Below are 23,585 nucleotides of genomic sequence, written 5' to 3' on the forward strand. Positions count from 1 at the left end.
CATTTGATGTGCACCGAAGTAGTCGTGAGTGACCATCACCCTTATCAAACACTCCCACCAGCAAGGATTTATTTGTGTCCGTGTGGGCACGCGCGAACGCAGTGGGCGATTCCAATCGGTCAAGTGATGAAAAGACTTACCTTGTGTACGAAAACAGATGTTTTCGTCACGACAAGGGATGCGGTAACAACATCAGTTACCGCACATAGCGATGCAGCTCAGCACCGCATCCTATACACATCTTTGTCAACGCAAGGGACGCGGAAACAACCGCAGTTACCGCAGATAGCGGTGTGGCCCAACACCGCATCCAATTGACGACGCAAGTGGGACTGGCACTTTGAGTTAAGTGGCCAAAACAACAAGTGGCACTGATAGCAGTCATCTGTCAGCCCCCACGAAAGCAACGCTGGCACACAGACTGACAACCACAGCGGGACGTGGCGTCACCTCCATAACCTACGCGCCTGACATACCTGCAAGGGGCTGTGCGTTGTCAGTCTAGCCACTCAATTACCCTCCTTCACTCTTCGGCTATATATACCCATCCCGGACTAGGTTTGAGGTATTGCTTATCAACTCTCTCACTCTTACTACTATCACACACTTTGCTCTCAAGCAAATTACTGGTTCTCACGCCGGATAGTGGTAACAAGGAGCACCACCCACCCCATCCTCCTTGTTACAAGTCACGGTTTGTTTTCCTTGTGCAGGAGACAGATCAGCGGACGATCCAGCCACCGATCCTCGGAAAGAAGGGATTAACCCTACTTGACGAGACCAATGAATTAACCTCCCTTGGTTAACCACTGTTTCATCAAAACCGAATTAGTTGTATTTGAACTAACCATTTAATTGATCCGGTTGAGTATTTTTGTTTTGTCCGGTAAACGATCGGAGCAATTGAACCGTAGTAGGTGTTAGAGCATTCACATCATGTCCGTTAAATTTTGTGAGAGGGTCCTCCATATTATCGATAGTGGTTATGAGAGGTTGTGAGTGAATGAAAGAGAAAATGTTATTGTTAAAATGTAAGTATGAAAAAACATTGTTCACACCTATAAATTTTTTTGATATTTTTCTAAAGTGGTTGTGAGTAGAGGAGATCGAAAAAGTAATGATAAAGTTTATAAAAATATTATTTAATTGAAAATAAGAGAGAAATGTAATGATTTTTAGTTTAATTATAAGGAATAATGAATTTTAATAATCCCAACCATTGCCTGTTGGCGGACAACGGTTCCAACTTTAAAAATTCCTACTGGCGGTCCTATCTTTTCACAAATTGGCCTTCAATGGACCCTGACTAACAGAACCCTAACTCCATTATTATCCGGTCACCGGAAAAATGTTTTTGGTCAGAAAAAGGTTCCTAAAGGTTCGATCTATGATTGCAAACAGGTTTGGGACGAAAACTTTGAGTTTTCCGGCTAAAAAGTTGAGTTTTCCGGCGACCTTAATAATTGAGGTTTTTTTACTAGAAAAGGTTCCTAATGGTGTGTAATAAGGTTTTAAAAAGGTTTCAGACGAAAAGGTTGAGTTTTCCGGCCGAAAAGAAGTTTTCTGGCCAAAAACGTTTTTCCGGCGACCGGAGACTAACGGCGTTAAGGTTCTGTTAGTCAGGGTCCATTGAAGGCCAATATGTGAAAATATGAGACCGCCAGTAGGAATTTTTAGAGTTGAGACCGTTATCAACCAACAGACAATAGTTAGGATTATTAAAATCCGTTATTCCTAATTATAAAGATCAAAATAGTAAATAGGATGTGAAGCTATTAGGACAAATTTTAAGGCTTTTCTTAATTTTACAAAACAAACTTATTTACCGATTAATTTATCATTTCACGTTTACTATTTTATTCTTCATAGCTACATATATTATTAAAATTGTAAATCGGTATAAAAAATAAACTAGTTTCATATTTTTTTCTAATCGCTTATGTGTCTCAACAATTGAATACACATGAGAAAAATTACATGATCCATAATCTAGAATTGGGAGTAGTCGTGTTCACTTTGAAGTTATTGAGACATTACTTTATGATAGGTGTCATCTTTAGTCAGAAGGATTTGAACATGAGACAATGTCGATGGATGGAAACCCTCAATGATTACGAATGTGAAATTCACTACCATCCTGACAAGGCTAACGTAGTAGCTGACACCCTTAGTCACAAAGAAAGGGTCAAACCCATTCGGGTTCATGCTAAGAGACTTGAATTGCAAGTAAGCTTGTCTAAGCAGATTTTGCATTCTCAACAACAAGGTCTGATATTTCAGCTGAAGGAATGGGTGGTACAATTGAGCAACGGGCCTCGATATAGACAAAATTTTGAGCTTTAATGACTAAATTTGGATTTCTATTTATGGAAGACTCAGAGACTTGATACTCGAGGAGTCTCACAATTCAAAATAATCCATGCATCCTAATGGTATTAAGATGTACCAGGATTTTCACGGAGTACCACTGTCAATTAGATGGTCAATTAGCACAGTCACCTAAATTCTCTCTCTTCTTTTCCTTCATTTAGTAAACTCGGGAACACAACGTTAGGGGTGAAGCCATGTCTTGATGGAAAACCATTATTCAAACTTGTGGCAAAATATTAGTATATAACATGGGTTAGAAAAAGTTCTAGAAGAACCAAAACCAACTACTTATGTCCCACACCCAAAGGGGGCGACTAAATGAGGTGGTGATATCAACATCCCATAGTCATGAGGAAAGATCAGCCCACGAAAGAAAATGTGAGGCGATACCACATCCTATAGTCATGAGAAAGGTCAGTCATGGATCCACAATATGCTTGTTTTAATTCAATAACCAACACAACAACCAAATAAGCAACAATGAAATAAACAAACAACCAAATAATATTTGTAATACACACTAACATTGCATGCTTGGTAAATGATTAAAATGAACAAGAAATTTTAGTACACAATGATACACCCCAAAAATTTTAATTGCAAAAAGGGATAAGAGATCTACTCACGGGTTGCGAAGAACTGATCTACGAGAATTGTCGCACAAAAAGAAATGGATAGAATCTAAAATTATAACAATCACATTAGAATATAAATATACAAAGTCTAAACAAACGGAAAGATAAAATCGAGACAACTGATCTGGGTTCTTGATTTTGGTGATTAGGGTATAATGTTTTAAAGAGTAATAATCCCTAAAATAAATTATAAAATTCTAAGTCTTGAATTTTATACTAAATTCCAATCAAAGGTAAAAAAATACATTTTCAATTTTCTAACCCAATAATTTACTAATCATAATTTATATGTCCATACAAGGAATAAATATAAGTTTTAGATTAAGGGTATGATTAAGAAATAACATCTTGAAATTAAGAAATAACATCTTGAATTAATGTAAAATTTAACAACTTAATCAATATATATGTGTTACTTAATATTTTATAAGTTTTTAGCCTTTGATATTTCTAACTAATTCACCTAATAATTTATATCAACTAGGATCTTGTAACATCCTATATGGAATATTCTTTATGTCCAAATAACTGTTTTGTAATAATTAAATTAGTCACTTTATAAAAATATCCATAACTAGTCTTGCAAGTTGTTAAATCACATATAATAAATAATTACCCCGTTAATTATGAAATTGGTTAGATAAATTACACAAACAATTTATCCACTGAAAATTAGAATATATATATATATAGGGTTAGGATTTAGAGAGAACGGTGAAAAGTGTGAGAACGGTTAGAACTATTTTGGTGGTGACATGTGCCATTGATGCTAAATTACACTAAGGGGGTAATATTGTCAAAAAACCCACTCACATGAACTGGGTGTTCAAATAAAACGCCATAAAAACACCCAATTCAGAAAAACGCCATAAAAAATACCCAATTAAAAACGCCATAAAACACCCAGTTCAGAAAAACGCCATGAAAAAACTCAGTTGAAAACACCATAAAACACTTAGTTTCGAAAAACGCTATGAAAATACCTAGTTAAAACGCCATAAAAACACCTAGTTCAGATGCTTTAGTAGATGATCTAGTACTAGATGCTCTAATCAGATGCTCTACCTAGTTAAAAACGCCATAAAAACACCTAGTTAAGATGCTCTAGTAGATGCTCTAATCAGATGCTCTATTACTAGATGCTCTAACAGATGCTCTAACATGTGGCATGCATTATTATGTGGGATGCGCTATTATGGAGCAAGTTCAGAAAAACGCCATGAAAATATCTAGTCTAAAACGCCATAAAACACTCAGTTCAGAAAAATGCCATAAAACCCAGTTAATTTTTTGGGTAAATTACACTTTTCGTCCTTTATGTTTGTATCAGATTGCAATGGATGACCTTTAACTTCAATAATTACAATCACAGTCCTTTATTTGTAAAACCCATTACACCCTACGTCCTTTAACCCTAACCTAGTTAAAGTTTACAGTTAAATATGACATATGCCTTACACATGAGGGTAGCTTAGTAATTTTACCTCTTGAATATTTAAAATATATTTAAACAAATAAAAAACTCCAATCTCTCTTCTCTTTTTACTAAATCAAAAATCCTAATTGCACCTATAACATCCCCTAATTTAGAACAAATTTCTAAACCAGCAAGCACCAACAGCTACAGGTGAATCAAATTTACCCCTTTTCACCCTTTTTAAACCTCTTTCCAACACCCTCATCTTTCTTATCCAAGTTCACATTTTTCTGAATCTTTTCATTCAACCTATCATATCTCATCATTTTAGTATCACCCATGTTTCTTGAATCTTTCACTTTGCAACCCAAAGTTTTCAATTTCCAACGGTTTTGTCTCTAATTTCTTATTTTTTTAAATCAAATGATGAAAACTCTTGTATTTTGTCAAGAATTCTTCAGCTAATGGTGGGTTTCGAGTGTTTTGCTTTGGGGAAGATGATTTTGTGTCTGAATGAGTGGTGGTGTGTGCTTGTATTTGAAGTAACAGTGAATTGATTTGAATTACCTTTGGCTTTCTTGCCGATGTCGGAGACTAGTCCCGGTCTAGTGTTCATATCTACCGTTGAAGGAGGGTTTTGGATGGAGAGATTTGCGCGCGGGGGGGGGGGGGGGGGGGATCGAAGATGTAACCTTGGTTGGGACGCACCAATGGTGATGGTCTGCGCTTTCATGTTACCTCGTCGGAAACTGGTGGTGGGGGGGAAGGGAGCCGGAGATTTGCGGTGGTTGTAGAGATCTGGCTAGAGATGAGAGAGAGATATTCTCAGAGATGACAAAGATATTCAGAGAGAGAGAGAGAGAGAGAGATGAGGGAGGTGGATTAAAAAGCAAAACATATTTATTGCATGACTAGTCCTTTAAGACTGTAAAAAGACAAATTTACTCTCATGTGCAATGTGCAAGGCACATGTCATACTTAACTGGATATTTTAATCAGGTTAGGATTAAAGGACGTAGGGTGTAATGGGTTTTACAAATAAAGGACTGTGACTGTAATTATTGAAGTTAAAGGCCATCCACTGCAATACGATACAAACATAAAGGACGAAAAGTGTAATTTACCCTAATTTTTTTTTTTCAAAAAGTATACCAATAATATATTCGTTGGAAAGATAAAAAAACGCTGAGTTTTATGGTGTATTTTTTTTTCGAAAAATAATTACGTATAAAAAAGTTATTGTCGTTTAAATATGATGGGGGAAAATGACATGTGATAAACATGTGCACATTTGCTTGGATCTTCCTATTTTACCCCTGTTGGTAGTTCCAACACCCCTATTATTTACAAAAATGTCACCGCATCAATCTAAGCCACAAACCACTAAGATCTTGTGGCTGAGAATCGTTCTCACCGTTCTCACACTTTGAGGCGTTCTTTCCTGATCCTGTTCCTAAATATATATATAGGTTTAGGATCCTGTAAAAAAGATGAAAGTTGTGAGAATGATAAGAAAGAACATGATGAGGACACATGTCATTATTTAATTTATTAGGATAAGGGCAATTAAGTAATTTAATAAATAAACCTAACTAAAGATAAAATTCAAAAACCCACATGCAAAGCACATGCAAGTTTCCTCCGTCTTTTTTAAACGTCAATAACTTTTTATACGTAAGTTTAAAAAAAATTAAACCATAATAACGAGTGTTTTTTATCTATAAGAGTAAACTGCAATTTTACCCCCTGGGGTTTAGGGCAATTGGCATGTCTACCCCCCTAAGGAAATAATTGCAATTTTACCCCCAACGTTTGCTGTTATGTCGCAACTTTACCCCTCGGCGTCAAAGTCAATGTTATCTTTAAACGGTCAAAGGGCATAAATGTAATTTCACATACTGGATCTTTCTATTACCCCTGTACTTCTCTTCCTACTTCACCCTTACCCCCTAAGTTTCACTCCCCCCACTCCACTCCACTCCTTCTTCTTCCTACACCGGCGATCCACCTCCACCTCCGGCGACCACACTTCCACACCCACTGGCTTCCACTTCATCATGAGTGAATCAGAGAACACCATGCTTCCACTTCCACCTCCGGCGACCACACCTCCGGCGATGCACCTGTCTGCCGGCGATGCCCCTATCAACCAGCGATCTTCCCCGTTCTCTCTGCTGTCAGGTATAATCGAACAACTATAGTAATGTCAGGTTGAACTAGTAAAAAATAGGGGTTATTAAACATCGATCTTTCTGTGTTTGCAGTGGACATGAGGATTCGTTTTTCAGTCCGACCGATTGTGGTTTCCGTGGTTGTGAAAATGCGGGGCCGCCCTTTCCTGCACTTCCAGTTTCCCCCGCAGCAGGAAATGGTTGTGTAGTTGATGTTTAATATATTAGGATCTTTTGGTTTAATACATTAGGATCTTTTGGTTTAATACTGATCTAATTGTATATATATTAGGATCTTTTGATGTTTATAATGTGCCTAGTTATGACCAATGTTTACAGGTAATGTGTTCTTGATAAGCCTTTTTTATACTCTCATGATGGTATATTGGTGTTCTTGATACAGGTTAGGATCAAAATGTGCCTAGTTATGACAGGTACATGATCATAGTTGATGACAGTTACATGTGCAGTTGTGAAGTTTGATGTTTGATGTTTGATGTTTTGATAAGTTGATGACAGTTACATGATCTTACATGATCAAAATGTGCAGTTGTGAAGTTTGATGTTTGATTAGGATTACATTTTGTCCATTTGATCAAAATGTGCAGTTGATGATAGTGGTTAGTCCATTTGATCAACAACCTGTTTAAAGTCTTTCAACTCAAAATGTGCAGTTTATGTCACGGCCCCCGCGCCCGGTTTGACCCGGTCCAGGAGTCGCGGGACAGAAAACCCGGGGTATTCATGTTTACAGCGGAAGTCTTTAACAGGATCATTTTATACTTGAAAAAAAGCCCGAGTATTATTTATTTAATAATGCGGGATAAACCCCGTAATTTACAGTAGAGGAATCGCACAGGAATTTTCTTTATTTTACAAAAGATGTTTATTTATTTATTTAATTTGAGCCACTACTTCAAGCTTGGGAGTGCTCCCTAGCACTTGTACTTGATTTACAGTAGGTCACCTGAAACATGTTGTAAATATTTTGTCAGCGGGGAAATACTGAGTGAATCATTCAATTTAATAAAAAGACACGTTGTTATAATTCACAGTATTAAGGGAGATTACAATGTTTCTATCAACCAATTGCCCCAAATCGGTATTTGTCACTCGACTCGTTTCTGTGACTATGGTCAGATCATCCATTGGCTAACTCGTTGTCCAATGGTGACAGGAAATAAGTAATGTATACAAAACCCCACATAGCGGCAGTAATTGAAGATTACATAAACTTAATCCCTGTAATTATAACTTTAAAACCAAACATGATTTTGGAAGCAAATTTGATAAAAAGAGAATGACTCACACTGCAAGTTTAACGAGCAGAGTTTTAGCCTACTGATTAGCCTGCTTAACCTAATTCAAATAACAATGCACACGAAAACTAGGTCAGTAACTAATACAGCATTTACGATAACTCACGAGATGAACACCTTCACAACGAATGACAAAGTGCAATACTTAAATATCCAGCGGATTCGCAACGAATGACAGAGTATAGCCCTAATTTGGGCGACACCCAAACATCCTGTCGGAATCACGACGAATGACAAAGTATAACCCTAATGCGGGTAGCACTTAAACATCCATTGGATAGTTTCAATCGATCGGATATTTAATTGTAGCAGCGATCGAGTTATTACCCTGTTTGTCGCGGCAGCGTTTTGTGATCGTGTGTGTTTTATAGTAAACAGTGTATAACTCAACGTATATTTCGAATTTTTACGTCGAAACAAGCGAACTGTTCAAGTCCCACACCCCCTGATTTATACCCGAAGTTGGAGCCTCCCGCGTGTCGCGGAAGAATCCCCGGCACTTGCCGCGTGTCGCGGGGCAAGTCAAAGTAGGGTAGGGTAGGTTAGTCACTGGTATAGGCCTGGTGAGTCGACAGTTCGTGAATTCTCAATTTAGACAACGTATTCGGAGGATAAATATCAATTAGGGTTTAACCCCCTTGAGTTTTAGGGGCCCTGATCCTGATTCTGAATGTTCTAAAAATTTTAGGGTTTATGCAGGATTACTTGGGGGTTTCAATTAGGGTTTCCTTTTGCACAAATAAAATAATAAATTAATAGTTTCGGTGGGAGTTGTTACATCCTCCCCACCTTAAGAAAAATCTCGTCCTCGAGATTTACTGGAATAAATGAGGATATTTCCGCTTCATTCCCGATTCTAGTTCCCAAGTATATTCGGGTCCTCTCTTTGAATCCCATTTGACTTTGACTAGTACTAGCCGTTTGTGTTTAAGAAACTTAACCTTTTTGTCTTCAATCTGTAGTGGCTTCTCTACAAATTTCAGCTTTTCATTTACCTCCACATCTTGAAGAGGAACTACTAGGGATTCGTCAGATAGACATTTCTTGAGGTTGGATACATGAAACACATCATGTACTCCGGCTAGCTCTTCTGGTAATTGTAGGCGATAAGCAACTGGTCCTATTCGTTGAACTACTGGGAATGGTCCTACATATCTTGGGCTTAGTTTTCCTTTCTTTCCGAACCTCACTACTCCTTTCCAAGGAGAAACTTTTAAGAGTACCTTGTCACCAACTTGAAATTCCAGTGGCTTGCGTCGATTGTCTGCATAACTCTTCTGGCGATCTCGAGCTGTTTTAATCTTTCCTTGATTTGAGTTATCTTGTCGGTAGTTTCTTGCACAATCTCAGGACCTGATAATTGACTTTCTCCTATTTCTGCCCAACAGACAGGAGTTCTACACTTGCGTCCATACAGTGCTTCGAACGGGGCAGCTTCAATGCTTGAATGATAACTATTGTTATAGGAGAATTCAATTAAGGGTAGATGATCATCCCAGTTTCCACCAAAATCTATTACACATGCCCTGAGCATGGCTTCCAGGGTTTGAATCGTTCTTTCACTTTGTCCGTCTGTTTGAGGATGATAAGCTGTACTTAAATTTAATCGTGTACCCATGGCTTCTTGGAAACTTATCCAGAAATGTGAAGTGAAACGACTATCCCTATCTGATACAATAGAGAGTGGGACTCCATGTAGGGATACTACTTCATCCACATATAAGTTTGCTAATCTTTCCATGGTGAAAGTTTCTTTCATGGGTAGAAAATGAGCTGACTTGGTTAATCGATCCACAATTACCCAAACTGCATCATTACCTTTTCTGGTTTTGGGTAACTTAGTAACAAAATCCATAGTTATTAGTTCCCATTTCCAAACAGGCATTTCTAACTGTTGAAGTAACCCTGAAGGTTTCTGGTGTTCTGCCTTAACTTGTGAACAAGTAAGACACTTATATACATAACTAGCTATATCCTTTTTCATTCCTATCTAGCAGAAATTATTTCTTAAATCTTGGTACATCTTATTATTTCCAGGGTGCATAGTATACCTAGATTTATGGGATTCCTCTAAAATTTTATTCCTTAAATTTCCCTGTTTAGGTACCCAAATTCTTTTCTTATGGAATCTCCAAATTCCATCAGTTCCTTGCTCCAATTCCTTTATTCTTCCTTTCATTCCTTCAGCATCATCCTTGATTGCTGTTTCTTGAACTTTCTTCAGTTGTTCCATTAAATCAATTTGCAGATTTAATCTAAGTGCACGAACTCTCTTTTGCTTTTCATGGTATTTACGACTTAAGGCATCCGCGACTACATTTGCCTTTCCTTCGTGATATTGAATATCACAATTGTAGTCACTTAGGATTTCCATCCATCTTCTTTGCCTCATGTTTAATTCTTTTTGCCCAAATATGTACCTTAAGCTTTTATGATCTGTATAGACTGTAAACTTACTTCCATACAGATAATGTCTCCAAATTTTAAGGGCAAAAATTACCGCTCCTAATTCTAGGTCGTGAGTCGTGTAGTTTTCTTCATGTTTTTTCAATTGTCTTGAGGCATACGCAATTACCTTTTTGCGTTGCATTAACACACATCCTAATCCTAGCATAGAAGCATCACAGTAGACTTCAAAATCTTCTGTTCCATCTGGTAATGCTAAGATTGGGGCATTTGTTAACTTTTGCTTTAAAATCCTAAAAGCCTCCTCCTGTCTGGGTCCCCATACAAAGTTCGCGGCTTTACAGGTTAGCTTGGTTAGTGGCACGACTATTTTAGAAAAATCTTTAATAAAGCGTCTATAGTATCCAGCCAATCCTAGAAAACTTCTAACTTCTGTAGCTGATTGCGGGACCTTCCATTTGGTGATTGCTTCAATCTTGGAGGGATCTACATAAATACCTTTGTGATTTACCATGTGTCCTAGAAATTGCACTTCTTGGAGCCAAAATTCACACTTTGAGAATTTGGCATAAAGCTTCTCCTTTCTTAACAAAGTTAAGAGTGCATGCAGGTGCTCACAATGTTCCTCCTAACTTTTGGAGTAAATAAGTATATCGTTGATGAAAACGATTACAAATTTATCCAAATATGGTTTACAGATTCTGTTCATCATGTCCATGAATGCTGCAGGAGCATTAGTTATTCCGAAGGGCATGACTGTAACTCGTAATGTCCATACCTAGTTCTGAAAGCAGTTTTAGGTATGTCTTCTTCCTGTACTTTCAATTGATGATATCCGGAGCGCAAATCTATCTTAGAAAAATATCTAGCTCCTTGCAATTGATCAAAAAGATCATCAATCCTAGGTAATGGGTATCGATTCTTAATTGTAACCTTGTTTAATTCCCTATAATCTATACACATCCTCATCGATCTGTCCTTCTTCTTTACAAACAACACTGGAGCTCCCCATGGAGAGGAACTTGGTTGTATAAACCCTTTACTTAATAATTCATCTAACTGTTTCTTTAATTCCTGCATTTCAGTAGGTGCTAACCGATAGGGTGCCTTGGCTATCGGTATAGTTCCTGGAATTAGATGAATTCTAAATTCTACCTCCCTATCGGGTGGTAAACCTTGTAGGTCTTCTGGAAAGACATCTGGGTATTCTGATACTATCGGGATGTCTTCCAGTTTCTTACTTTTGGTATCAACAACTACCGAAACCATATATGCTATTCCTTGTTTTCTTGAATAACTGGCCAACTTCATTACTGAAATTAATTTCAATGGCTTTTGTGGCTTATCTCCGGTAATCATTACTAATTCTCATGTGGGTGTATGAATTTCTATGGAATTTTTATCACAAAGAATTCGAGCATGGTTGGCTACTAGCCAATCCATTCCTAACACGACATCCAATCCGGCTATGTTCATAGGTAATAGGTTTGCAGAAAATTTATGGCTTAAAAGTTCTATTTTTCCTTCTCGCAAAACCTTATCTATTTTAACAGAATTTCCATCTGCCGTTTCGACTGTGAAAATTTGCCTAAGGTTGGTTAAAGTTAAATTAAGAGCTTGGCAGAACGAAGTATTTAACAAAATTTGGTTTACACCAGAGTCAAATAATAATTTTGCATAAACGTTGTGAACTAAGAACGTACCAGCTATGACGTCAGGAATTAGTTCGGCTTCCCGAGTAGTCAATTGTAAGGCTCTTGCGTTCTTCCTGGTAGTTCCTTCGGCAGGTTTAGCCTTGTTGTCTGCTGGTTTGACCAATTTAGGGCATTCTGGTCTAAAATGCCCAGTTTCTCCGCAATTGAAACAGACTGTTGTTTTCTTTCTGCAATTCTCTTCACGATGTCCTACAACTTTGCAAAAGTTACAGGTTTCCTTACACCTTCCAAAATGCTTCTTCTTACAGTTTCTGCAAAGTGGTGGAACAGAAAATTGCCCCGTTCCCCTTCTCTTGAAATTACTATTATTACTCATACGAAATCCCTGGGAAATTTTCTGAGCCAATTCTTTCTTTCTATTTTCTTCTCGAGTACGTACCAGTCCATCAGTTAAGGTGTTGGCTAATTCCACCTCATCGTCAATTGTGTGGGGCCTAGCAGCTTTGACAATGTCACGAATTTCGCTAATTAAACCCCAAATATAGCGAGAGATAAGTACCGGCTCTAGCGAAGCCAGAGTAGGTACAATTCTGGCATACTCAAGAAATTTTGAAGTATACCCTCGACAGTCAACATCCACCATTCAGTGGCTCAGAAATTTGTTTGCCATTTGTTCTTTTTCATATTCGGGACAGAATTTTCTTTCTATTAATTGCTTAAATTCTTCCCAACTCATGGCATAAACCACGTCACTTCCCTTAGCTTGTTATACTGTATTCCACCTTTCTAACGCTTCTTCCTTGAAAAGGTGAGAAGCGTACATGACTTGATCCTCCTCGGCGCATTTACTTATTTTGATTACTGCCTCGGTTTTCTCTAACCAACGCAGTGCCGCAGTCGCCCCCTCATTGCCTGCAAATTCAGCTGGTTTACAGGCAAGGAACTCTTTGTAAGTGCAACCAGGTGTTGCAGCTTTCATCCTTTTATATGTTGGGGCCGGCATCCCATTGTTATTATTACCTCCTCCATTAATACTATTGCTGGCAGTATCGTCGTGCGTACGTTTGCTAGAGTGAGCTTGCGAAGGCTCAACATGATTTTTTACCGCAGCGACAATGGCTGGAATAGCATTAACTATTCCTTAAGCAATGATGTTTTCTATGTCTTGTCGATTTAGGAAGTGATCCTCGTTATTGTGTTCCGATTGGTTAATTTCATTAACTGGTTCATTAACAGCGTGTTCCATCTGGATGTATATTAATCATAAGCTATTATTTAGTACAAACATTTTAGTATACTGTACAATCAAACTTTTATTTAAAACAACAAACACAACAACCTGATAGATCTATTACAACTGAAATTCAAAAACACATTATTATTTTAAATATAACAATTAAGCCCTGCATTTATTTTATTCCCTCGTACTTATTTATTTACCATGGTTGATCTCAGTTTGGCCACTTATCTTAATTAAGGATCAAAATTCACTGCAGTAGTGGCTAACATATAAAGGTCTGACCACTTTTCATTTAATTCGTCTTCCCATGGCGGGGTTTTACCTATTTCCTTATTAATTACCACTTCTTTTGAATTGGACGTTCCTACTTTCCCTTGGCTTTTTCTAATAATCCAATCTCTCTTCTTGGGAGTAAGTGGGTTTTCATAGGATGCCTTACGAATAAATATTCCTTCATTAGTATTCACTGAATATCTTGAGGAATTTGGTTGGGACGAGGTTCCCCTATTCTTTTGAGCACTATCTAGTTGATGATAAATATCCGAAAGCTTTTGCTTACCCATTCTGTACATTAACAAGTAGTCAATTAACACGAAAGGACAAATAAGGAAACAAATAATTACACAAACATGTACAGCTAAAACTTGTCGACTTTGCGACTATTTGATTTTATATAGTTTTAATAGTATGCGTCCGTACACACTGGTTATCTTACAACGTTTTATTTTTTAGACTATTTTACAAGATTTATATTTTACTATTTATTAGTATTATACATTACAACCACACCACCTCCTGCAATCCCTGTTAACTTGGCTTTTCAGAAACGACGTTTCCTCTCGTCGTATTTCCAGGATATCTGCTCTCCTACCTCCCGAATCCTATTTCCTGCATCCACCAACTCCTCGCCATAACGGCGGAGTTCAGCTAAGTTTTCATTACTCATTGGTGGGTTCGGTGCAAGTTCCGGGTCGAATTGAGGGAGAAAAGTGTTAGGGCTATTCATAATGTTCTGAAATTGCCAGTCGGCAGTCCACCACTCCTCTAGTGCTACTGGTAAAGGTCTAGAGTGAACTATAGGGTCTGGAATGGCAGGTTCTAAGTTAACAGGCAGTAGGGCTTCTGCTGGGTAGTTAAAGAGAGTTTCATCGGCAGGTCCGATGATGTCACCTAGTGATAGTTTACAGTCCAGCTCTTCTTCCCAAGATAGTGGTTCCTGGTTTTGCCTGGAACTCTCCCCAGTTTCTATCCCCTTTCCTTTATCCTTTGGGTCTTCCTTTTTCATGGTTTTCTGTGTTGCTGGCTTCTTCCTGCGTACACGCCTCCAACCTGCCCACCTATGTCTCTTTTTCACTACTTTAGGTTTTTCCTGAGGTTGGGCTTTAAATACCATAGGCTCCTCCACATCTGCCTGGTACCCAGTAGTAATACTGGTGATATCCATATCTGTACTATGGATTGAAATATTCTGTAGAGCTTCTGATAGTTCGTTCATGCTGTTAGCACACACGAAGACGCACACAATCCTAAGTTAAAATTTTGTAAACTAAAATTTCACAAAATCACATAATGGCAATCAGATAAATTAAGGATTTCTAAATACTTAATTGGCTTAAACCAGTGGCTCTGATACCACCTTTTTCTGTCACGGCCCCCGCGCCCGGTTTAACCCGGTCCAGGAGCCGCGGGACCGAAAACCCGGGGTATTCATGTTTATAGCGGAAGTCTTTAACAGGATCGTTTTATACTTGAAAAAAAGCCCAAGTATTATTTATTAATAATGCGGGATAAACCCCGTAATTTACAGTAGAGGAATCGCACAGGAATTTTCTTTATTTTACAAAACATGTTTATTTATTTATTTAATTTGAGCCACTACTTCAAGCTTGGGAGTGCTCCCTAGCACTTGTACTTGATTTACAGTAGGTCACCTGAAACATGTTTTAAAATATTTTGTCAGCGGGGAAATACTGAGTGAATCATTCATTTTAATAAAAAGACACGTTGTTATAATTAACAGTATTAAGGGAGATTACAATGTTTCTATCAACCAATTACCCCAAATCGGTATTTGTCACTCGACTCGTTTCTGTGACTATGGTCAGATCACCCATTGGCTAACTCGTTGTCCAATGGTGACAGGAAATAAGTAATGTATACAAAACCCCACATAGCGGCAGTAATTGAAGATTACATGAACTTAATCCCTGTAATTATAACTTTAAAACCAAACATGATTTTGGAAGCAAATTTGATAAAAAGAGAATGACTCACATTGCAAGTTTAACGAGCAGAGTTTTAGCCTACTGATTAGCCTGCTTAACCTAATTCAAATAACAATGCACACGAAAACTAGGTCAGTAACTGATACAGCATTTACAATAACTCACGAGATGAACACCTTCACAACGAATGACAAAGTGCAATACTTAAATATCCAGCGGATTCGCAACGAATGACAGAGTATAGCCCTAATTTGGGCGACACCCAAACATCCTGTCGGAATCACGACGAATGACAAAGTATAACCCTAATGCGGGTAGCACTTAAACATCCATTGGATAGTTTCAATCGATCGGATATTTAATCGTAGCAGCGATCGGGTTATTACCCTGTTTGTCGCGGCAGCGTTTCGTGATCGTGTGCGTTTTATAGTCAACAGTGTATAACTCAACGTATATTTTGATTTTTTACATCGAAACAAGCAAACAATTCAAGTCCCACACCCCCTGATTTATACCCGAAGTTGGAGCCTCCCGCGTGTCGCGGAAGAATCCCCGGCACTTACCGCGTGTCGCGGGGCAAGTCAAAGTAGGGTAGGGTAGGTTAGTCACTGGTATAGGCTTGGTGAGTCGACAGTTCGTGAATTCTCAATTTAGACAGCGTATTAGGAGGATAAATATCAATTAGGGTTTAGCCCCCTTGAGTTTTAGGGGCCCTGATCCTGATTCTGAATGTTCTGAAAATTTTAGGGTTTATGCAGAATTACTTGGGGGTTTCAATTAGGGTTTCCTTTTGCACAAATAAAATAATAAATTAATAGTTTTGGTGAGAGTTGTTACAGTTTATGACAATGGTTAGTCCATTTGATCAACAACCTGTTTAAAGTCTTTCAACTGTTTGCTGTTATTAGCTGCTGCTGCTAATAGTCATAACAGATTCTAGAACACATTGTTAGTACAGCAGTGAATGTGAGTGTGCTTAATCAGATTCTAGAACACATTGCTAGTGCAACAGTGGTTTGATAGTGGTTTGATACATTATTAGTGCAACAGTGGTTTGATACATGATCAGATAGTGGTTCGATACATGGTCAGATACATTGAATGAAATTGTTAATGCAGCAGGTATGCTTGATTTTTGAACAGGTTTGATTTTTTGAGTATAGAACACATTGCAGCAGGTATGCTTGATTTTTGAACAGGTATGCTTGTTAGGTTTCAGATTTTTGAACAGGTTTAAGATTTTTGAACAGGTTTGCTTGATGCTATTTATAGGTTTCAGATTTTTTATTATAGAATCATAGAACAGGTTCAGATTTTTTATTATAGAATCATAGAACATGTTTTTGATTTTGGCGGGAAGGGTTTTGGAAGTTGCAGGGGGTAATGTTGTGTCTTAACACAAAGTACAGGGGGTAATAACAAAGGGCAAATTAGTAATTTACCAGTGGGGGGGGGGTAATTGTGCGACTTAACATGAATGTTGGGGGGTAAAATGGAAGGGTAATATAGTCATTTCAACTTAGAGTTAACAGATCTGTTAACAACTTTGACGTCGGGGGGTAAAGTTGCGACATAACAGCAAACGTTGGGGGGGTAAAATTGCAATTATTTCCTTAGGGGGGATAGACATGCCAATTGCCCTAAACCACAGGGGGTAAAATTGCAGTTTACTCTATCTATAATATAAGCACCGTATTACTATACTTATATAGAGAAAAAATACATTTCAATCGGATGTTTTAGTCCATGGTGTTTTCTCTATTTTGTTTTCATTGTATAGTGATTCAAGATGTGTTTTACAGTAAAACACTATGAACGTATATTACACACCATAACATTGCAAATACCATTTACATTCAATCTTTCAGTCTTGTTTTCTGTGGTGTTTCATTTTAGGAATTCAAAACAGATTATGGTGTCTTGTAAAATAAAACACTATATAAAACAAGATTAATGTAAATGGTATTTGCAATGTAATGGTGTCTTATATATGTTCATGGTGTTTTACTGTAAAACACAACGCCTCGAATCACTATACAATTAAAACAACATAGACAAAACACCATGGAGTAAAACATACGATCGAAACGTAAATTTTTTCTCTATATAAATATAACAATATGGTACTCATATTAAAGATTAAAAAACACTCGTATTATGGTGTAATTTTTTTTAAAAAAACAAGTTACGTATAAAAAGTTATTGATGTTTAAAAAAGACGGGAGAACTTGCTTGTGCATTGCATGTGGGTTTTTGAATTTAAAAATATTAAGTTTACCTTTATACCCTTAATATAGAAAATTAATTATTTTAATGGTAAACACTATTTACAATTTTAACATTATATATATAGGGTAGGGTTATTGTAAAAAAAGGTTGTGTTTTGTGAGAAGTGTAGGAAGGAATCTACACCCTTTGGTATATATATATATATATATATATAGGTAGATGATCCTGTAAAATGTGCCCAAAGTGTGAGAAGTGTATTATAACACTATATATAATACTATATAACACCATATAAACACCGTATAACAATATGTAACACCATATAATACCATATAACACTATCTAACACTATGTAACATTATATAACAAATATAACACTATAGTTTGTCTGATAGCATGTCTATGATAGATGTATAGTGTTATATATTGTTATATAGTGATATATAGTGTTACATAGTGTTATATTGTGTTATATGGTGTTACATAGTGTTATACGATGTTTATATGGTGTTGTATAGTGTTATATATAGTGTTATAATACACTTCTCACACTTTAGGCCCTTTTTACACTATCCTTACCCTATATATATATATATATATATATATATATATATATATATATATATATAGGCCGGTTAACGTAAAATACCCCTTATCCTACATTATGTACGCGATAAGCCCAACCGTCCGATCTTCTATCTATTAAATGCTGCGAAATTAATTTATATAATTAAATTAATCAAATTAATATACATAAAACCAACCGTGAAGGATACAATTGACAATTCCTCTATAAAAATCCTGGTAATTTCGTTCGGTACATTCTTCTTCTCCAACCGACTCTTCTGCAATCAACGTCCGCCGGTGCGATTTCATCCAATCGATTGTTCATCCGACGATTATGACAACTACAGCCGCTTTGGGAGGTATTATATCTCCAATCGACAGCAATGTTTACTAGAATAATAAAAATTTTGATATGATTGTTCATGTCAGTTGTGCGGGAGTATCAGAGCCCGAAAAACAATGACCGACCACAAATCGAACATGCAAATACTTGTACCTAACGTACAAAATGTATAACATGCGAATTTGGATTTCCATAACAACATGCGAAATTGTATAACATGCTAACAACATGCGAAAATGTATAACATGCAATATTGTATAACATGCTAAATTGTATATTGTATAACATGCTAAATTGTCTAACATGCTACATTGTATAACATGCTAAATTGTATAGTATGCTACACTGTATAACATGCTAAATTATATAACATGCTAAATTGTATAACATGTTACATTGTATAACATGCTAAATTGTATAACAGGCTAAATTGTAAACATGCACATTATAAACATGTGAAATTGTATAACATGCGACATCATAAACATGTGAATTTGTATAACATGCGAAATTGAATTTCATGCTTTTTATAACATGCGATTTGTTTAAATAATAACATGCGGAATTAATTTCTATTGGAATGCTCACTGACGAATTCAACGTCTTCAAAATCAAAATCTATGTTTCGTCCGGTGTTGCTCTGTGGATCCTTTGAAAACAACAATCGATTAAACTGATACGATTAATTACCGGGAAAACCTAACCCCCACCCCCCCAACCAAAAAAAACCTAAACCCCCCACCCCCACCCAAGCTAAAATGCTAAAAACTAAACCCCCAAAAAACCTAAAAAATCTAAAAACACAAATTTCTTTTTAAATATTTTTACATTAAAATCGCTACTTTTAGTAGCCAAAAAAAGTTTTTTTTTTGATAACGAAATATAGCGATTTTTTATAAAAAAATATTAAAAAAAATTGTGTGTTTTTTAGCTATTTTTAGGTATTTTTGGTTGTGTTCACATTGATTCTCACGATTCTCGCAATAAAGGGTGGTTCCTAACGGATTCTTCTCCTATATATATAGGGTATATAATATTTTGGAAAATTAGTATTTTTATATAATTTCCAATGTAATATAACATGTTTAAATTCATAATAAATCCGTATAAAGTCCGAAAATTCCCAAAATTTCAACAAACTAATCTAACATGATATAGAACATAAACATAACTTCAATTTTATCAAACCAAGTTTCTAGGATCATAAGCCCCAAATTCAAGAACTCAAGAACCCTAATCTATGAAGAAATCAAATCTGAATTTGTATGCTCTCTATCACGGAAATGGATAGAGGGTTTTTGTGGAGCTTTAAAAATTATTAAGATTAGGCTCAGGACTTACCTAATTTCATTGAGAATTGAAGGAGAAATTGCAAGAAGAAGTTATGAGCCCTTGATTAATTCTTTATTTGAATTCACGAGGTTGGAGGGGTTGTGAACTGGGATTTGTGATCGGGAATGATGAGAAAGGCTTATAGGATTCGTATGGTATAATGTTTATAGCTTAAAGTCCACGAATTGATTGAAAACCCTTTCATGTTCTCGTGAGACTTTAATGGTGCCCGAATAATGATTCAATTTGCTTTTAATTAGATTAGTTAGGATGTTTATGGAACGATTAACTGATAACACTTGGTTTCTGTAACACTCATCTTATAATACTATTGTTTAATCATAAAATAACGGGCTTTTTAAAACGAAATACATAGCTAACAAAAACTTAGTGAATAAACTAAGATGTACTTCATTATAGCATTTAAACATAGTCAACTAACTAAATTAAAATATTCAACGTTTAGAAGTATTTACAAAACAACATGGTTTGAACTAGATTAGATTATCGCGGAAGCATTCAAAACTTGTGTTCGGTTCTTGATTTCCTTGCTTGATCAACATCCACAACGAAACGAGCATTACCTAGGGTCAAAACCACATCATTTACTAGTTTTGACATCATAATATCAAATAAATTCAAGTTCTATTGCTAAACAACGAAAAAAACAAACAAAATGAAAATTTTATTTCAAACCGACCGGAGGTTACGGTTTGCTAAGCTCAAAACAGAACTGCCAGACTGTGAGTCACGGTTCAGAACCGTGGCCCACGGTTCGCCCAGCTCAGCTTTCTTTATTTTTTTTTCGCTTAATTCCTCATAACTTTTTATTTACATATCCGTTTTAGCCAATTCTTTTTCCTACGCGTCCGCAATTAAATTACCAATGCATCTATCAAGATTATTATATCAAAATTTAGATTTACGGGCTGAAAGTCTATAAATGCCTTATGTATTTATTTGACCCGTTTAGCTTTTGCGTTAACTTAACCACTAACAAATTTTTATTTCCGCAAGACGTATTTACTCAACATCCGGGGCTTATTATCAACGATGTTTCATTACCAAATCTATGGTTTCACGCTCTTCTAATCCGTCTTTGCCAAATGCTATTCGAAACACACTTTTACTACTTACTAAACAATTATTCGACCCGTGTGGCTCATTTATGGAATCCTCCATTTCTAATGACTACCAAACGTTTTCTAATATAATTTTAACTCATTAAATCAAGTAGTGAACATTGTCACTTCAACTAATACCAATCTTTATTCTAAAACACAACTTCGAACGATTACAATATCTAATTTGCATAATGTAACGAAACAAGTTACGTACTTGTATAATCCATCAACATTAGTTTCTAACCATAATTACCCATTCCCGGGTTTGTCAAGTTTAGTGTATCACGTCCGTTCCATGGCTTACGCTTTTATAACTCAATTTTTAATGAGTGACGTTTTAGTCACTTCAACACTACAAATTCGACCATTGTTCGACCCGTTTGGTTGTTTAATGGAAACCACCATTTTACAACACACCAAACTTATTCTAACCAATATTTGACCCGTTTATTTATCTAGTGATATTCGTCACTTCAACTAAATACCAACTTCATATATTATACTAATTTTAAAGTCTACTAACGAAAATACATAATTGAGCATAACATAACGAAACCGTAGTTACGTACCTTTAGAGCGCTCCTTTCAACGCATGTCTCCACCGGCTTGTCCGCTTGAGGATCCGGATTCCTTGCCTATAGAGTTCAACCATATATTGTTTAGAACTCCTTTCACAACATATCACGCATAATTCATCTCATCATTCTAATATGCGTTTTTATTCATAATTTTCTATATTTAGCCTTCTTTTAGGCATTTCAACAAACACCTAAAGGGCATTATTTTACATGGTTCATTATCAAGTTCATAACTTGTTATATAGCCAAAATTAACATCAATCAAACTATCTTATATAAATGTTAACCTCAATAAACCTGAAATCACTTCATAAATATCAGATTACACTAGAACAACAATCAAAATCCTAGTGTTTATCAAGTTTCACAAAACCCACTAATCACCTTCAATGGTGTTCATGGAATTTACTAGAATTAAGCATGATTTCAACATATACTTGTCTAGGGTTTATTCCTAAACACTATATTGTTCCTATTTCATCAATATCTCATACATGCATCAACAATTTTCGAATTCTCTAAGTTTATTCAGAAATTCAACTAGAGATTTCCCATAAAATTCATATACCTTATGACTCCTTTTCAATGGAGATCACTATTTCGTGCTCAGATTTTGATTTGGAATTGATCTTGACCTTCAATTTGTGAGATTTAGCATGAACTAGGGTTTGTGAGGGAACCCTTGTGTCGCCCTGTTGTTGAGATCGACCAGACACACACCTAAGTGTGTGTTTGGTGTGATTAATTTTGTTTTAATCATTCAAGTTTCCATTTCAACAACTTATGTCCCTTAACTATCATTTGGTTTATATTTTTAGTGTTTTAACCCACTTATAAGTCACTACAAGACTTTTATCTAACTAGGTTATTTTTAATCTTAGTTAGTTCACTTATTTATTTACCGATCTTTTATTTAAAATAAAAGATTTATATTTTCGGGGTGTTACAAGTCTACCCCCCTTAAATAGGTTTCGTCCTTGAAACCTTCCTTAAGTAGTCCGTTGGTTTGGACTAAACTATCTTAGTTTCACTTATCAAGACATTCTTTGTTCTCTGGTATAAAGTTTTCATTTGTATTGACATGTGCGACTTTTGGGCATATGTCCTCATGGACTGTAACCTTTTATCATCTATTTCCTATCCTTGTCACCTATTCGACCGAGTTGTCTTTTGACCACCCGATCACTGAGTCCGTCAGCATGTTTACTTCACGCTAATCCTACATTGACCAGCACTTTACATAGGTCACAACACTGCTTTGACTATAAATGGTTTTACCGGCTAGACTGATTAGTCACCGTTTTACCTTATACCTCGTCATTCGGGTATACTATATTGCCGTCATCGGCCTTTTGTGTGCTTATAATTTGATATCTAGTAACTCTCATTACAACGTGGTTGTATTCTATATCACTTTTGTGTACGTGATCACATCACGTTATGTTTAAGTTTGTGTCGGCTTTTCATTATTAAGAGTCTTTCTTTCGAATGTATTGTCTTACGCCTATCGGCGTTAAGACCTATATCCTTTAGTATTAACCATTTTCTAATCTCTCATAATATTCATATTTGTTAGAACGTTGTTTCTTACAAAACTGTATTTTAGTCTAACGTTTTCCTCTTTAACAAATGTCAATTATTCATATCGAGAAATTGACGACAAGAACTATTCTTTTCCGTTACTGTTTTATGCGGGGAATCATTACTAGTTCCCACGCTTTACCCAAGTGACCCGTAGGTTCTTTCGCTTAGCCTTGTAGGCTATTTCTTTTAGGCTTTTACCCTTCTTGGCGAGGCCCGATATAACTTATTTCTTTCTATTGGTGACGCGAGTGTCATTTAGTCCTTTAAACCTTTACATTGTTTATAATCCCGAAGGTTATGGTGATCTCGTAGATCATCTTTTACCCGTGTCATTTCGCTCTTAGAAATACAATTTTGGGTGTCATGGCATCCCTTTTAAGCCTAAGATTC

The 23,585-nt window shown here is 36.3% G+C and overlaps 2 long non-coding RNA genes across 2 annotated transcripts; both read right to left on the bottom strand.

Annotated features, from left to right (window-relative positions):
- Positions 1-2,830: 2,830 nt before the first annotated feature.
- On the bottom strand, positions 2,831-5,287 carry LOC110872717. The gene is made up of 2 exons (XR_002554638.2): positions 4,990-5,287; positions 2,831-3,051 (listed from the first exon to the last, which is right to left on the bottom strand). It is a non-coding gene; the product is annotated as an uncharacterized LOC110872717 (long non-coding RNA).
- Positions 5,288-20,402: 15,115 nt separating this feature from the next.
- LOC110871054 lies at positions 20,403-22,354 on the bottom strand. The gene is made up of 3 exons (XR_002553450.2): positions 22,180-22,354; positions 21,603-21,668; positions 20,403-20,493 (listed from the first exon to the last, which is right to left on the bottom strand). It is a non-coding gene; the product is annotated as an uncharacterized LOC110871054 (long non-coding RNA).
- Between the last annotated feature and the right edge of the window lie 1,231 nt (positions 22,355-23,585).

This window comes from Helianthus annuus, chromosome 8 (assembly GCF_002127325.2).
Source record: "Helianthus annuus cultivar XRQ/B chromosome 8, HanXRQr2.0-SUNRISE, whole genome shotgun sequence".
NCBI lineage: Eukaryota > Viridiplantae > Streptophyta > Magnoliopsida > Asterales > Asteraceae > Helianthus > Helianthus annuus.